Genomic DNA, 18,447 nt, shown 5'->3' on the forward strand with positions numbered 1-18,447 from the left:
TTTTTCAGACCGTCAGCAAGTGCTCGACTCAGACGTACCCATCGCAAGACAAACTTGCGCTGGTGCCGGTACCACCCGCCGTGCCTGCTCTTCACAGGGCCCACTTTCCAAAGAGAGCAATCCCTAACCGCGCCTGGTTTGTCTCGTCGCTCCCGTGAGATGCCCGCCTGTTACGTTCGCACCACATCAGTCACGGCTCCTCGGGCGGCGGCCCCGCGGCACGAGCCTGTGTCAGACTGCCTTGTCCGCGCTCACGGCGGCTCGCCAGGGCGTGAGACGACAGCGGAGACGAGGCGTCCACACGCCACCGGAGACGCCGCCGCGGTCGCCATGGCGACGGCGCACCTCCGCAGTGGGCACGCCGGCGGCTGCTGGGCGCGCGAGCGTGCGTGGCTGGCGACCGGTCAGCGCCGGGGCTGTCGGCCGGCGAAGGAGGCCGGCGTCCGGCGCGCACTTTCGCCCGGCTCCAGCAGCCGACCCCGCCCCCGGCGCGGCCGGGCCCGCCGCCCAGGTGGCCGCGCCGGCCGCCGCCGCCGCCGCCGCCAGTCGAGTCAGCGGGCGACGAGAGCGTGTGGCGTGCGGGCGGCGGGCGGGTGGAGAGCTTGGACCGGTGCGGACGTGGACCGGAGTGGACGGCGTCGCGGTCCAGCGGTCCAGCATGCCGCTGCTGCGCGACAGGCGCTCCGGCAGCAAGGCCAACCTGCTGAGGTCCAGCAGCAAGGTAGGCGCCGTCGGGATCGTAATGCGCGACGCTTGATAGGACGGGCGTCTGGCGATGGTCCTCCGGCATTCGCCATAGACCGGTGGTCTGACACTGGACAGTGGGCTAGCGACGCACTGGGCAGCGTGGCGTCTGTGCTATTGCAGAGGCTTTTGAGTTCGTTGGGGCTGCCGGATAAGTGCATTTTTGCCGCCGGTCAGGCAGGCTGGCGTTCGGAGGTCACAGGTTCGCAGGTCAGTTCACAGGTCAGCTACATCACAGCATCATTTAATTGCCTTCTTCCCCTAAAAACGAGACAGCTTAAGTGCAATGGCCTACTGCAGGCCGTCCCACTTTCATCCCGGTCGTTGACGGGGAAAAACGCTGCTCAGGAGATTGCAGCGTGTAACCGCTTGTAAAGAATACCAGTTTGTTTGTTGACAGGCTTCGGCTGTTGAATGCTATCGCGATTTGAAAGCACGTACGCCGGTCTTGTTATGCACCGCGTGATATGCGGCACAGTGGAGCTGGTGTGAAAAGGACATTGTCCGCGCCCATAGATTTCGCTTACGGGTGGAGCGGCGAGACGAGTCGCCCCCACTCCCCACCCCGCCCTACCCGCAACATTTTCAAAACAGAACCGCTAAATTTGGGTGCATTCCCCGAAATACGAAATCCTTGAAAGAAAGGGAGAGTGTAATACCTGTGCGTTTTCGGCTCCCCACGGACCCAAATGTCTGGGGAAGTCTCTCGACGTGTTTTTGATGCGGGTGAAGGGGGTCCCTGTGCATGCGGATGTAGGAGGTCCCTGTGCATTTGGCAAGCATGCGACGCATCCGTCTGTCTCGTTATGGTGAGCGGACCAGACTGCGTACGTGCCAACATGGCCTGGACGGTAACTCTGATCCATCGGTGAACTCGTGTTCAAGGCTGATGTTTGTGTTCTGAAGCCGTCCAATGGCCACCACCCAGCAGCTAATGTGTAGGGACAGCGCGTTGGTAAAAAACAATAAAGCCGAAGGTCGATAACAGAGCTGCACAGTCGACGAGAGTCGCGAAGCTTTTTTTCGTTTTGTTTTGTTTGTCTCAATCTGAAACACTGCTGGGTTTTACTTTCCCTGGTGTCGAAAAAGGTGCCCTTCTTCTCAGTGCAAGGATATGATGGGCAGGCAAGCATGAGGAGGGCTTGGGCGTACACATCGACATTCTCAGCATTTATATAGAGGGAGTGGGTCTAATCGCTGACTTCTTGTGTGTAGCTATACGATCTTATATGCTTATTCCAGTATTGTTCGAGGTGGATCACCATAATTGGGCAGTGCCACTGTGACTGCAAAAGTTACTTCTTAATTGTTCTCCATCAAGCACCTCATCCAAGCTATTCAGGGTCACGCCCTTATGCTAATGCTGATCTGCCTCGAAAATCAGCTTTTACACAACCGATACATTCCTTTAGTTGCATGTAAGGTGGATGTTAATATTATGTTCCCACAAGCAGTAGGTCAATGAAATAGAGTCACGAAAGAGTCTCACTCCCAGGGATGTTGGAGGGGGAGATGGGGGGGGGGGGGTGGGGTCAAGGCCGAGCACAGTGAAGGATGGGGCCGAAAACGTGCAATGTAGACGCTTGAAATGGTTACATTTTTATTGGTTGCCGTTTCTCTAGCTGGTATGCCCGCAAATCCTCGAAGCACTTTAACTGCCCGAAAAAGTTTTATTATCCACTTGTGCGACTTGTAGTGCTACAAGTCCAAGTCGAGACGCAGTCGCGCTGCGGCATACTCCCCCCCCCCCCCCCCCTCCCTCCCGTCTCCGTCACGCTGGCTGGCGTGGGAGTCGGAGGCGCGACCTGTCGCTTCAGAGCAGCTCTGGAGCGGAGCACCGCCCCGTGCATGTCACCCCTATGGGAGGAGCCTCCCTTACTTCTCCCACGCGGCGCGGAGAAAGCATCTGCGACCAGCGCTCGCTTTCGTCGGCTTCAAGCGGGGCGTTCCCACTGTCAAAAGGGGGCGATTTTCCGACGGGTCCTTCGACGGAGCGGCAGTCGCACACCCGCAGCGGAAGAACCGGTCCAGGGCGGCTCGCGCGGGGACGGACCCGACCCGTCTCGCCGCGGGAGGGTGCCGGCCACCGGCCGCGGCGTAGACTCCCAGCTGGGCGGCCGCTGCCTCCCGTCACACGCTCCGCCGTGGTGACCGCTGCCTCCCGTCACACGTTCCGCCGTGGTGACCACTGCCTCCCGTCACACGTTCCGCCGTGGTGACCGCTGCCTCCCGTCACACGCTCCGCCGTGGTGACCGCTGCCTCCCGTCACACGCTCCGCCGTGGTGACCGCTGCCTCCCGTCACACGCTCCGCCGTGGTGACCGCTGCCTCCCGTCACACGCTCCGCCGTGGTGACCGCTGCCTCCCGTCACACGCTCCGCCGTGGTGACCGCTGCCTCCCGTCACACGCTCCGCCGTGGTGACCACTGCCTCCCGTCCCACGCTCCGCCGTGGTGACCGCTGCCTTCCGTCACACGCTCCGCCGTGGTGATCACTGCCTCCCGTCACATGCTCCGCCGCGGTGACCGCTGCCTCCCGTCACACGCTCCGCCGCGGTGACCGCTGCCTCCTGTCACACGCTCCGCCGTGGTGACCGCTGCCTCCCGTCACACGCTCCGTCGTGGTGACCGCTGCCTCCCGTCACACGCTCCGCCGTGGTGACCGCTGCCTTCCGTCACACGCTCCACCGTGGTGGCCGCTGCCTCCCGTCACACGCTCCACCGCGGCGGCCGCCGCCTCCGGCGCACGCTCCGCCTCGGTGGCAGCGGGCGCTTCATCAGGTTAGACGTGAAGTTCAGCGTTTAGCTTGTGGTCGGTATGTTTAGTTTGTCATAATCACTTGGCGCGGCTGGTTATTAAAGGAAAACAGAATTTTTGCGTTAGATTTGTTTCGTCTTTTGAATTCATATGGCTCTCGTTATGCCCTATTTTTTGTATGTCTTACGCTCTTGTTCCACGTGCATCCTTGGGAGTTGAGACGGTCTGTGGAACATTGTTGAGAATGTTGCCATGCTCAGATATTCGGGGGACAAGCATTCCTTACCACTGTGTGTGAGAATCGATCACTACTACACAACTTGAAAATGCCAGTAGTGCTGGCAATGGGAACGTTATCATAAATTAGTACGTTTGACCATACAGAACGCCCTGAATAATGGATACAGTGACAATAAATGTAGGCTGTGACAAAATGAGCAGTCAGGTCTACTACAAGTCGGTACCTTTGTCCGCATAATTACAATTAATAGCCTGTTGTCCAAACTAGCCCGGGAGTGTTGCCTATCGCCGACATCAGAAAGTCGCCGCTCCGCCCCAGACGGGCCGGGCAGGCGGCCCGGACACTTGGCCTACATTATGTCGCAGCTCACACATACCGCAGCTCTTCCTACAGCCGCCACTGTCAGCCACACTGCGGCTCGTCCTATAGCCGCCACTGTCAGCCACACTACAGCTCGTCCTACAGCCACCACTGTCAGTCACACTGCAGCTCGTCCTACAGCCGCCACTGTCAGCCACACTGCAGCTCTTCCTACAGCCGCCACTGTCAGCCACACTGTAGCTCGTCCTGCAGCCGCCACTGTCAGCCACACTGCAGCTCGTCCTACGGCCGCCACTATCAGCCACACTGCAGTTTGTCCTACAGCAGCCACTATCAGCCACACTGTAGCTCTTCCCACGCCCGCCACTGTCAGCCACGCTGCAGCTCATCCCACATCCGCCACTGTCAGCCACACTACACCTCGTCCCACAGCAGCCACAGCCACCACTGTCAGCCATACTGCAGCTCGTCCCACATTAGCCACTGTCAGCCGCGCTGCAGCTCATCCTACAGTCCCCACTGTCAGCCGCACTGCAGCTCGTCCTACAGCCACCACTGTCAGCCGGACTGCAGCTCATCCTGCAGCAGTCACAGCCGCCACTCACGCACCCTGCCCCGGTCGCGTCGCACTTGAAGAATGGCTTACCGGTCCGTACGCGGTAAAGACAGTGTTGCGGCTGATAGTGAGCTCCCAGCCGGTGATCTAACGCAGGCGGAGCTGGCAAACGATCTGTGGACGGGCTGGAGGTCAGGCACCAGTTCCAGCGCGGCTACTTCGGACGCTGCCAATATCGTCGTCGCTCATACACAACGACGGAAACGAGAAAGGCCACGGGTGCGGAGTACTGCTGGCTGTCCGGATGATCGCCTTTAATGTTTATTCGACGGTCGTGATGGATTTCAGAACATAAGTAATCAATTTTCGGTCATGTCCTCAGTGAGCAATGAACAATTACTACCGCAGCCAACCTGAAGAGCCCTAAGAGTTGTGTAATGTTTACGTTACTGTGTGGATGGAAGTCAAGTTTTTGGTACATCGCCACTGCATTCGGCAAGACTGGAAATGATTCCATTCGAGACAAATTGACGTCGTGGCAAATTCGTGGCAAATTGACGTGACAAATTTGACAAATTGACGCGACACAAGCAAATAGGACGAACACGCTGTTGTGATTCTTCAAAAAATGTAATCTGTGTTCTTACTTAGCCGCTATGGTCTCTACATTTCCCAGATCTCATTTTTTCAGAACACTTTGAAAGTCACGTATCGCGTTAGTGCGACGTGCGCTATTAAAAAGATACTTGAATCTATTTTGAGAATTCGCCTCCAGCATGAACGCTAAATAGGGTCGCACCAGTCCAACCGACAAAAGCTTTGAACAGCGCTGATCTGCGAACCGCGTTGCTTTGAACGGCGTTCAAAAGCAGGCCGCCTTTGCTGACGCCGGCCTATAACGGTCAGCAGGATATTGACTCATCCTTTTCATCCGCCATCGGCGCCTGTGACCTAGTGAACAAGACAATGCGATTATTCAGCAGGCAGATTTTGACCACGCTGGCGAAACAAAGAGCGAAAGGATACTCGTTATTATTCCTAATTGTTAATGGTCCTCATGAATCGAAAGAACGCATTCGTTTATCGATTCGCTCCTCCCCCCTCCCCCACCGCTCCAGGCGCGGATAGCGCGAACGCCGTCTCAATGACTAGTTCGTCATGCACCTGCACCAGTCAGGCGTATCGCTGACCGGCAGCTGCTGCTGCAGTTCTGCGTGCGGGAGACGCTCTCTGCAATCGTGACCTATTGACGGTGCACCTGACCGAGATTCACAGCCGGCCGCCAGAAAGTCTCTCGGCCTCCGTGCACCTCCGTCGGGGCGCCGCGGGCAACGCGCTGTTCGAGGCGCGCGCGCGCCCCAGCTTTCTCCGGCGCGCCGCTGGGATGCGGCCGCATGCCGCGCACGGCTGTGTTTTTGTCACCGGGTCACGCAGGCGGCGTGGGACCGGAAGCGGACGGCTTCCGCTGCTGTCGTTGGGGTCCGAACGGTCAGCTGTCCGGAACGGTGCCGGCCTGCGTCGTGGGAAGCTGAGGCGCCTGATTAAAACAGGCGACGTCGGGCTGATTGATGACCACGGTAAGACGCGCACTGCGGGGTGGGAACAGCAAAAGATGTTCTGCATTGACCGTGGTTCTGACGCGCCCGACGTCACGTCGCGTCCCTGACTCCTGCATTTATTACGTACAAAATCGACATGAAGGAGGCTAACCTCTCATACTTAACTACCAGACAATTGGAACGTTCCATGCTATATATAAAGATTCGTCCATGGCTAGGGATATTTATAACTTGGCAGGCAATGGAGCAAAACAGTAACACCAAGGCTAAATACTGGTGCTAAAAAGTAATGTGGTCGTCATCCACACCCAAATTGCTCCGTCACCCCTTGACCTATCCACCCTGATTTGAATAACCGCCGTCATCATGAGTTTTTCAATAGCGGAGCGGCGGCGGTGTCCTCACGAGACCCGAGCGTCACGTCAGTGGCAGCCTGGCCGAGACAGAGAACCACTGACCGAGCTGCGCCGCCGTGCTGCGGTCGTGACCACCCCGAAGTCCGGTCATGGAGCGACTCTGACCGGGCCGCTCATTTGCCGCCATGACATCAGCGCCATCGGCGGCCGGCGGCGCGGATCTGTGGGAGGGAAGCCGGGCCTTCCGCGCGGCTGGGGGCGGACTGAAGGCCGCCGCGCTCCTCCGCAGACTCGAGGACGGGCTTTGTCTCTAAGCACACCGGCAGCGGCTGTTTGTGTCGAATTTGACCCTTCAGGCTGACATTCCGGAGATCCAATCGGAGCGGGCGACACATCAGCTGGCTCGGGTGCGCCACAGGCTCGCCGGGGCTCGTATACAGCAGGATGACCCGTGTCGTCACTGATAGCCCCCCTGGCAGTGTGACTAGGTGGCCCGACCGCAGGTAGCCTGACCACCGCTCCTGGCCAAGCTGCCTGCCTGTACCGACAGCCTGTCCCCAGCCGGTCAGGTGATCCCGTTGTCGGCAACATGTCGGCCGCCCTTCCCGTCCCCCACCCCTGGCCGGCCACCAGTCCCCCGAAAACCGGAGCCACGCCCCGGCCCGGGCGCGCCCCGCGCGGTGTTAGCCCTACAGAGCGGCCCTCGCGATGGTATCACATCCTCGCGTGGAGCCCCGCCCGTGCCTGCAACACCCGAGCAGCATGACAGGCTGGTCGGACCAGGAAGCGCGGCAGCCGGCCCGCCCGGCCGGTCGCCGGCTTCGGATGGTGGTGATTAAGTTTTCCAGACACGTCGACCGTGTTGTAATGAAGCTTTAACTCAGGCTCCGGATAAGAAGGTCTTTCCGTATGCCCCGCGTCTCCGAAACATGAAGGGTGAGCGGGAGCGCGTCCTAGGTTGTTTGAACGGCCGTGAAAGTTAGCGGGTCCAGAGTATGTTTCCCGTTAGGCTCCTGCTGTGTTGAGCCGATCAGCTGGCTGCAGTCTGCTCTCACGCTCAGCTCATCTGCTCTCACGCCCAGGCAGCCCTTCCTCAGACTCAGCCAGGCTTTCCCACGCTTAGCCAGGCTGTCCCCACGCCCAGTGGGTCTGTCATCACCTTCACCAGGTCATCCCTCGTTTTGAGCCGGACCGAGCCGTCACCTGCAAACGCCAAAACACCGCCAGCCTGCGCTGTCATGCAGCAGGTGTCCGTTTTTATTGTGAATTGTCTTGCCTGTCGCCTGGGCTCTCGCACGCGCCACGCGCCGCGCATGCCTCGGCACCTGCCTCGCGTAACGACGGCGAGCGGCCGCTCGTGGCCGTCCGAGCTGCTTCGTCCCGGAATGTGGCCGCTGTTCCCATTCCGCCGCGAGGGTGGCACCCTGGTGGTGTGGCGTCTGGACCGAGCATCCCCACGGGGCGCCCGTCGTTCGCCATTTGCCGTCCATGAGGTCCTACCCGGTAAAGGGAAACACCAAAAACGAGCCATAAATCGCTCGACAATGGCCGGGGTCAAGCACCACCTCCGGGACCGGGGGTGCAGAAGTGTGTCACGTGGTCAGCAGACAGTCACGTGACTCGCGCCCAATGGCGCGGCGGTCAATATTCATACCGCCTGAAGTCTGGCTTTCTCGCCGGCGCGAACCCAGATCGCTGGCGTCCTGGAGCCTCATAGCTGGCTGCTGGATGATTATGACGCTGCGGAATTACAAACAGACGGCGAAGCAAGCTGGCATGCAGTCTGGGCTTTGTGAGTGAACACCGGCCTGCGCAGAGTTGATGGACAGGTGTAGTGGATTGCTGTCTAAAGCTGCTGTGCACACCTCAGATGGAGTCAGTGCGATGATTTTCAGTGATCGAAGCGAGTACACAGTGCTCGGCTAACGCTAAACTCGGTCGCCGGTAGTCACTAGGGCGCATGCATCTTAAGGGGGTGCTCAAGCGGCTCCAAAATCGGTAGCTGTAAGCTTTTTTCGCTGAGGTCTGAGCTAGCAAAGCGTTTGATTGAAAGCAAAGCGATGATAGCAAAGCAACACCGATTTGAACGCTCGAAGTCCTAGAACTCTCTTACCATGCCAATTTCACATGTTTTATCATAACGTCTAGGTGGTGTGTCGCTTGACCGAAAGGGTGGAAAAAGCATGATGGGGTGGGGGCAGCGATCCTTGGCAATGATAATAATTTAAACTACGTCGGAATTGATATCACACGAACCCTTGCCACGAAAGTGGTTCGATGGTATTTACATAAATGGTTTTATGTCTGCTCGTTTGATCTCACTTTCAACCCATATGACCCCGTTTTGACTTTGCGTTTCCACACACGCACACATCATAAGCGCACCTCCCCATCGCTCAAATTCACGATGCAACGGATAGCTGTCGCTCACTTTCATCGGTCGGCGTGCTTGGCCGCCGGCCGGTATCGATCTGAATAAGATGGAGTACCAGCCAAGAATAGTCATCTACCAGATTCAATCATTCTCGCTCCGAGTTGATTAATGGGGTAGCATCTTCAAAATGATTTGCCAACGACATCTGCGACAGTTTTAAGGCCACAGCTACGCTCTTTACCATCGTTGAAGTCACCTGAAGCAAGACTGGACACGGCCGTCTGAAAACCCAAATGAGCCATGAGGAGATGCATTCCGGCCATCGCTGCTCCGATCGCGGGGTTGCACACCGTCCGGTTGCGCAGCAGATCTTGGTACGTCTCCAGGTCTTTTCTAGCGCCGTCGTCTGACACCGGTACAGGCAGCCATGCGAGTACAGTGTTCGCTGACGCCCCTGGAAAACACCCGAGGCTCTACCAGTACACATGCTGCACTACTGGTCGGTTATCAACCCGTGGTCGGAGCAGTGCTAGCCGTTAGGTGTTATCACTTAGTCTGTTTGAGGCCTGTGATGGTGGTGTCCCATGTGGGCTCAGGTGAATGAGAACGCAGCTAAACGAAAGTGGTTCGATTGCATGAATATAGATATTGTGATGTCAGCTTTTTCGATCTCACTTTAACTCTACCTGACCCCTCCTTGGCTTTGCATTGACACGCACGCATACGCACCCACACCATAAGCACATCTCCCTGCTTACTACACAAAGGACTACTACCACACTACTAAAAAGCTTCGCTTCTGTTGCACATGCCAGTGGCGAATGATTTTGAAGAGGGTGCATCGTTCGTCAGTTGGAACACAGCAGTGTCGGATCTGGTGTATGAGTCCCCTTAGTGGGTATTCCAACTTATCCAGATCGATACTCGCCGGTGCCTAAGCAAGCCACTCGATGAATGGGTAGCCAGCGCCGGCTATCCGTCCATGGTGATGCTAAGTGGTGTGCAAAAGTTTCCAATGCTGTTGCAGAGAGGGGTGTGTCAATGATTGACACCTTCGCAGGCACTGTAGCCGGTGACAAAGATCAGCTTCAGTAGCTTCTGCAGGAGGTGGAAGTCCACCGGCAGAAGGTCAGCAGTTTTAGTAGGCGTACACCGGACATACTTCGATATGTAGCGACGCATTTTTTGATGGGGCAAATATATGAAACCTGAGGGTCCATTTATCGCAAAAATATGCGTTTTACATAGCTTAACATTGTCTTCTTCGAAGTACCACGGATGGACAGGTCGAAGTGATGTCAGATGAGGTTAAAAAATTCAAATACGCTCACATTGCATTTATATAAGCACGCCACGTAACAACTTTTGTTGCGAGGATGCATATGACGCCCATCTCGGCGCAGTTGGAAATTTGTCCATTTTCAGTCACTACTGCCCTCCCCCAAGCCATATTTTCTTTTGGTCAAGTGACTTACTGGTTCGATTGTGCGGTCAACAGCGGAAAATCGGCGTGACAAAAAAGCGCTAAGGGCTTTTGTTCCAAGCGTTCGTGCCGAAAATGGCCATGTGAATGTCCATTTTATATAACGTCGTGCTGGTTACTAAAAGCAAAAATGGCCCAAAACTACCTAACTTTAAGGTCTTTGTGCACTAGTGAACATGCATGAATTTCGACTAGCATGACAGCACTAAACCTGTCTTATACCGGGAAACCAGACCAGTCCAGAATACCCACAGCTTTCCAACTCGTGTTGTTTTGAGACACGCTAGCAGTCATCACAGCGTCATGCAATCGTCTTGAAGAAACATCGCAAAACATCGCGCACTTCATTGCATCTCGCACGCCTTACTTTCTCTTCAGTGAATGAGAGAAATGACCGTAGATGGATTCTTTCTTAACCGAGGATGCAGTCTTCAGGTGTTGTACTCTTCAGCTTCATGGCAGTCAGATGCGATTGTGAACGCTCGTCAAATGTGTCTGGACTTAAGGAAGATAATGCACATCATAAGGTACTGACTGTTGTGAATCTTACGCATAGGGTTTGTGCTCTTCGCATTGAGTGTACAGCAGCCCGGCGCATACCAAACGGTAGGAGCCTTGCTCTGTCAGTCAGCACCCTGCCGTGCCATGCACGCTGGTCACTCTCTCAATACCCATCCACTTCTATGGATAGAAGGCATTTCCAAGCCAGATATTTTTGTTGGTGTGACATCTATTCTGCGTAGATTTGCAGGCGGAAGATTAGGACTGTTTGACGTAAAGACTTAGGACTTATGAATTTTTGGCGTGACGAAGCGTATCTTGCAATGCTAGGGATTTCGTCATGGATGGCGAATTTTTAACTTAAGGCTTATGTATGTTACAAAAGAAGATGTCATCATGGTGTAAAAGTAGATGACATTTTATTATAATGAATTGTACATAGACGACCTACAGTCGCGTTTCTTTGAACATCACCCTTAAGACCTGCATGTCAATGTGCCCCGTTAGAGAGATAAGCATACGTCATAGTTCATCATGTATGAAACGATTTCTGGCGTTCCCTTTCGACAAAATCCTCTGGCACGCATCTGAGCCGAACCAAACTCGCAGGCCTGGTCTGATCGCTATCATCCGAACGGTATATCGGTCATATCCGTTGTAAAGCGACTGATGAGCTTGAGCACGCAATGGGGCGGACTTTGGCGGTAAGCCGTTGGTCGTCGATGTCGCTGTTGATGCGGACTTGGGCGGCCGGCCATTGGTCGTTGATGTTGCTGTTGATGCAGACTTGGGCGGTAGACCGTTAGTCGTTGATGCTGCTGTTGATGCGGACTTGGGCGGTAAGCCGTTGGTCGTTGATGTTGCTGTTGATGCAGACTTAGGCGGCCGGCCATTGGTCGTTGATGTTACTGTTGATGCGGACTTGGGCGGTAAGCCTTTAGTCGTTGATGTTGCTGTTGATGCGGACTTGGGTGGTCGGCCGTTGGTCGTTGATAACGCTGTTCCAGCCGGTGAGCCCGGCTGCCCAAAGCGTGTCACTCCCGTTCGCGGCGCTGTCTGACGCCCTCGTAGGACACTGGTATAGCCGTGACGCAGGAGGACCGGCCCCAGATCACTTTCTCACGACCGGAGGAGGCCATATACGGAGGGCAGGCTGACGTCGGGCGGCGCCCGGTCACAGGCCGTCAGAGTCGGCCGCCACCGCCGCCGCCGCCTCGGGCAGCGCCGGCCAGTGCCATAACCTAGCCGGAGTCGCCCGGTGTTGCGCACACCTCCGCCCCGGGTACTTTTTGTCGGCGTTAAGAGCAAGGCTGGCCATTTGGGCGAGCGTTCTACGGTGTTTTGTGCCGGCAGACTGTCGCCAGGCGGGCGATCCCATCCAATGGCTGGAGGTCTCAGTCGATTTGAACCTACATCAGCTTAGTGCCAGCAGACGTACAGACGCAGTCACCTGGACTGAGTGTCGGTCCAGGCGGTGGCTCCTTCACGCAGACGAGCTGGCGACCCGGGCGGCACGTCACGACATCGACCTTGTTGTTCCGATGGATTATCTGTGAACTGGTCTGTCGGTTTGCGGTGCCACCGCGTCAGCGCACCGGTGGTCCAGGTAGCGGTGCTGCCACATCGGCTTACTGCCTGTTTAGACAGATGATCCGCCACATCGGCCGCAGTCTGGAGCCAGCCGGAGCCCTTTCCCTGGATAGCCAGGTCCGGCTCTGCCTCGGTAACGGATCGGTCGGCCGTCTCAGCGGCTGTCCTCTGCGTCGCTCGCCGAGACCCGCGCCCCGGCCTTCCGCGCGGGCGCACTGGCGGTGATCGGCCGCGGCCCGACCTCCCGCGCGAGCCGCGCGGTGGCGGTGATCGACCACGCGAACTGCCACGCAGACCATTGATCGGACTCGAGTGCGGCTCCGGCCGCGGCGGGTGAAAGGCCGACGGCGGCTCAGGGCGGAGGTCGAGGCGCTGGGAACGACGCTGCGGCGGGCCGTGACAGATGGGGCCTCACGGCGGTGCCACCGGTCGTCAGGCCGCGGAGGTCTGCCGCCGGGGCGACCCCGCGCTCGTGAGGGCGTCAGGCTGCGCGGCTCCACCAGACGCGCCAGCCCGCCGCTGCCAGTGCGAGCTGGGGAACATCTGTCGCATCGCTTTCAGGGAGATCCGTGTCAACTGCCGCTTTGAACTTACTCGCTTTCTGCTTGCCTTCCAATAGCTGTAAGTCGGTCAGTGGCAGTGCCCAGTCAGAGCGCCTATGTGTGCTCAAGATCGTGGGAATTCATCCGGGCCAGTTAACCGAAGTGTACCGCCTTATCCGTTAAATTGGTCATAACCTACGTTTGTGGTCGGGCTACCCAAAAGCCGCCATCTATCAATGTCTCAAAGCTGTAAAAATCCACACAAACACCGCTTTTCTGCGTCCACCTTGATTCGTATTTTCGTGATGCTCACCAGACAGTCGATGATAAACCGTCATTGTTCTTATCAGGGCAGTGGTAGCTAGCCAATGCTCCTTGGAATTTATCCCTGGGACAGCCTCCATGCAACCTCAAGGCCAAAGCTGAGGTCGACTGGACCCGTGGGTGTTCCGCCTAGCCAGCCAGCCTGAGCTTTCTCTGAACTGCCGGAGGATTCCGCGGCGGTGCCCTATGCCGTGCCGACCGGTCCCTCAGGCTGCCCTCGCAGACCGATGATCGCGTGAGAGTGCATGCCTCGACTAGCGGCGGAAAAACGCCTTTCATCGCGCCGACCAGTCCGTCCTGGCGCGGATATTCCGTTCGTCATTTTATTCTCAGGGTTGAAGAGTCACCGGCGGCCCGACCATGGCATGGAATGGTGTGGCATGGCACATATTCGAATGTCTATGGGCTTATGGCTAGCAGACCCGGACGTCGTTATGCTGTTAATACGGCCTTAACGTGCATTGATTACGGATTGTGACGTCATCGACGCATTACTCGGACACCGATTTCAGCGTGAACATTTTTGGAAGGCGCGGGACTGTGCACTTGTCGCTACTCCGCTCTGCTGCTGTTTTGCCTCGCCTGTTTTATTTTTCGGCCTCCTTTATATGTCTCCTCGCCGTGTATTGATGCGTGACGATGGCTTTGCCGAGGCTGATGCCATGTTCTTCAAATGTGCCGGCCTAACGCGATGAGTTATTTTGGCGGTTCTGTCAACGCATGGTGGCGTGGATCCGTGCTCAAGCTTCGTGTTCTTTTGTTGCAGGGAAGCAACGGCTTCGAAGAGCTGCGGAAATACATCAAACATGGCGGAGATTTTTGCAAGGAACTGGCCTCGATTCTACAGGAAAGGTGAGCATTACGCAACCGTTCAAAGAAAAAAGCACTGGATTCATTTCACGCACATCAGTCAGCGAAGCAGCGAACCACATGGCTTGCTCGCGTGCTTGTCAACGGCCAGTGCAGCCTGTGGATCGGACGTGCTGCAAAGTACCAATTACACCGGCTTTCTCAAACACTTTTCATCTCTCATGGCTCACGGTTCTGAGAGTCGCTCACCTGACCCCTTACCCTTGTTCCATGAACATACTCTTCATACTGTCTCCTCCTCATAGTGAACACTCCTGAACCATCATTTAGTCCGCGGGTCGCGTTCCTTTATGTCTCTCTTCCCATGAGTCACATTCCCTAACCACCATCTCCCCACAACACCCTGCCCCATCGCCCCTGCTCCGCAAACACGGAGGTGCGCTGTCGCTCGAGTACGGATCGCACCTGCTGCGACAGGCGTACTGCATGTGCAGCTGCGTAATCAGACGGCTAGGCCGTGAACGATCGTGAGCACGCGTCACGGTGAGGACCAAACGCAGCTCCTGGTCTGCAGTCAGGAGTAGTCCTCCGCCGCCGAGCACGAAGGAGACCTCTGCCGAAGGAGTCTTCCGCCGAAGGAGCCCTCTGCCGTTCGGGTCACAACAAACACAGGCCCTCTGAACTGACTGAGACCCACACGCAGCGTGATGCTCGTGTGGGAGTGCCGTTGACTTGCTATGCAGCAGCTGGCGTTAGTACACGGTGGTGCGCGGCCCCAGCAATTCGCACCGAGTGCGAGTTACCTTGAAGACGGGACCCTGGTACCATGACGGGGTAGACTATCGTGTTTTTGCTGCAATGACCGGGCAGTTTTCGGGCACTTTTTCTAACCGTCACTGGTGGCGTGACATCGATGCTCCTGAATGCATCGCGTCTGGCCGACCCCGTGGATGATCACGGCACGTCCACGTCCCAGACGCGCGCGCCGTTATCACGACCTTGCCACGGTCAGCTCGGCACCGTTCTAACCACGCACCTACACGGCTGATGAAAGCTTTTGTTTGCGGAGCTGACGCTGCGGCTCTGTGAATTATGTTGACTCACACGGACTTGAGCGGATGCTCAGGGGCTTTTGAATGTCACGTACCACTTATGGACAGCGCTCCTTTTCGGATGTCGGAGGCCAGCGACAAGCGATGTTTCGTTGGCGCGCTCCGACACCACACATGCTGAATGTCAATCTTCGATGGATACCAGTATACAACAACGAACAGGGTCATACCATCGCACCACGGAGCCGAACTCCGCGCAGCACAGAGGGCCGATCTGGAAGCCCCATGGGGTGTGATCGTGATGAGCGGATAGCCACCCCGCTGAGCCGGCGCACGAGCGCCAAGGACATCAGATGAGCTTCTCCTGACGGGCGTGGCACTGCCCCCGGTCCGGCGAAAACCTGCTCTCATGGCAAAGAGACTGTCGGCGTGATTCTTCATGGATTAGCTGCAAGGTCGTTGAGCTATAAGGAACAGAAAACTGCGCAAAGATATGCACGTTGGTCGTGTTTGATAAGTAGCAGGTTTTGTTATTGGGCGATGCATTTTCTCCACTAAGACCATGCACGTGTATCTTAGGTCTGATGAGCACTGGAATTGTCTCTGATACCGTGCTGTCTACATTTCAGGTCTGATCTGGAAGTTAGCTACGCCAAGAGCCTGCAAAAGCTGTCGGCGAAGCTGCTGAAGGCGTCCAAGGACGGGCTGGGGAGCGTCAACCAGGCCTGGCAGATGGTGGGCGCCGAGATGGAGTACGAGGCAGACCTTCACAAGTGAGTCCAGATGCGAGGGCAGTGAGGCGTGAGCATCGGGCCGCCTGGGGGCAAGTTAAGAGACTGACCCGCCCTCGTGCAAGCATGCGTGGCGAAAAGATGTGAGATGCGGTCGCTTGTAACTAGCGTGGTGTGGGTTTTTAAATGGCGTTTCCTGTCAAGTGCTGGGGACCTCGCATGCGGCTGCCTCAATTGCCGGGAGACTGATAGGTACTGGTAAGAGTATTCAACACACGCGACTCGAGCTGGAGGCCACGCCACCAGTTGAAGGTCACGGCAGAGCTGAACTGTATCTGTGTGTCGCTCTCACCACTTCCTTCCCTTTCTCCGTTGACGTGCCAGCTAAGCCCTTTGTTACAGTCTAAGTAGACTTAGCCGCACTATCACTACAATGTAAGCCCCAAGCAAAGCCTAGCCCATTATTTCCATGCTGCTTTGTCGCTTTGTTCCCCTTCTCTTCGCTACACTCAGAAGTGACCGTCCATGAATTACGGCTCACGTGTTTCGGCGTGATTTTCAACACTCTTTCCTCTGGCTCGCACTGGTCCTGCTGGGCGAAATGCCCTCCCCGTGGTTAGGCTGTGTTATGCGAAACACCTCCAAAAGGCAACGCCTGTTTGGCCTTTATTTGAGCTAGAAATGTGAAACACATGATAGGCGTGTTCATTGCCATGAGAGACCGCCAACGGTAACCGCTTTTAAGGTCGTAATTTGTGTTGGAATATTTTAGTATAAGTGACAACCACACCTGACGGTAACTTAACGCTATCCAACACCTCTCCCTCCCTTCCTTGTTACGCTTTGCTACGGTTACCCCTTCGCCTCCACCATCCACGCGTAACGTTATTTATGGACAGCCCCCAGCGCCTCATTTTTAATCTGCCCTCTCTTCTTTCCCATCCTTCTTTCCATTCCCTTTCGTTCTCATTCCCACTCGTTTCTCAGTCTGAAGGCCACCACCATCGGCTCTTTCGTCCACAGAAGAATAGTCTATCCAGTGGAGTGTTGTCCCTTTATGGAAGCCGTTCACCAGCTCACCGGCTACTCTGAAGACGGTTTGAGATGCCTGAAGCGGGCACTGGCACACGCTTATCTTTGCTCCCATCACTTTTCATCCCTGACATGCTTTTTATGATGCATCGCGAGTGATTCAGAGACAGTTGGCTTCCATTGTCGATAACGTGTTTGTTATCGAACATCGCTCTGGAAGATGTGATCAAGGAATGTGCCTGGGCTGGTGCCAGTATTCTGACATGCCACTGAGTATCGTGACCAGCATTCTGACATTCACTGAGCACTGTGACCAGCATTCTGACAAGACACTAGGTACCGAGGCCAGTATTGTAACATGACACTGAGTACCGTGGCCAGCATTCTGACCTGGCTTTGAGTACCGTGGCCAGCATTCTCGCTATATCAAGTAGCGTATGGTGTGCTCAAATCAACTCGTTTTTTATCGAAATGGTCTTGGTGTTGCACTTAAAGAGGCTTGAGGATGTGCAAAATAACTGCGATGAAAGGAAACGTGGGAAAGCGGGAGGGGAGTCGAAAATGTGCATTTATTATTTGAGCTAAGTGTATAGGGATTCACAGTGACAGATTAGTATGAAGACGAAGGGAGATAAAACAGCTGGCACGCCGCTGGAGGCGTGGTAACAGCATAGACACATACTAAAAAGATGGGACGAATACTGATGAGACCGAACGAAAGGTGACAGGAAGGAAGGAGAGTAAAAGACACCGTTGGATAACGCCAAAGCCGAAGACACCGTTGGATAACGTGAGCGTGCTTGGGTAATATACACACGCCTACAAAGTCGTTGCAAGCGCTTCTCCTGACACCGCCTGGGATGGTTTGCCAACACCGATTATAGGAGATTAAGGTATTTTTGTCACCTCGGAATCTGGCAGGTGGATCAAAAAAAAAAAACTCCAGAAGACAATGGAAGGCCCTGGCCAACCTCGCTCAGAAGACGCTAAGCTGATTTTGGCGCATGACCGATAACGTCAATGAGCTCGTGAAATCCGTTAGAACCCTCGAGAGATTCCAAAATTCTTGGAGTCTACCGGTCTCCCCCGCTCGTCATAAAAGCGTTCTAGACATATGTCTTTATGGCTAGCACTGAACAGAACAGTGTGTTCTTTCTTATCGGAGTCATACTATAATAACAGAGGAGACTCATGCTGGTCAAGTAAATTCATCTCATTGGATAAGGGTTTTCTGAACTTCTGGGCCACGTGGCCCTCAGTGGCTCATGATTTAACTGTTCGGTTGTCATTGGTTTGAAAAATTATTGGCATTATAAGCTTACTTCCGTAAATTGGGGTCACAAATACTTTTGTTTGACCCTATAAGATGGTCGCGAACGACCTCTATTTGTTACTGAGTATGTCTTCGTTTAGTAAGATTGACTGTGACTAGGACCTAACTAAGCTAGTAAACGAGTTGTGCAACACCAAAAAT

General features: G+C 55.6%; 1 pseudogene; it reads left to right on the forward strand.

Annotated features, from left to right (window-relative positions):
- The first annotated feature begins 558 nt into the window (after positions 1 to 558).
- LOC119097289 (uncharacterized) overlaps positions 559 to 18,447 on the forward strand; it is a 39,888-nt pseudogene continuing 21,999 nt past the window's right edge.

Source organism: Pollicipes pollicipes, unplaced genomic scaffold, assembly GCF_011947565.3.
Source record: "Pollicipes pollicipes isolate AB1234 unplaced genomic scaffold, Ppol_2.1 Scaffold_4295;HRSCAF=5057_pilon_pilon_pilon, whole genome shotgun sequence".
NCBI lineage: Eukaryota > Metazoa > Arthropoda > Thecostraca > Pollicipedomorpha > Pollicipedidae > Pollicipes > Pollicipes pollicipes.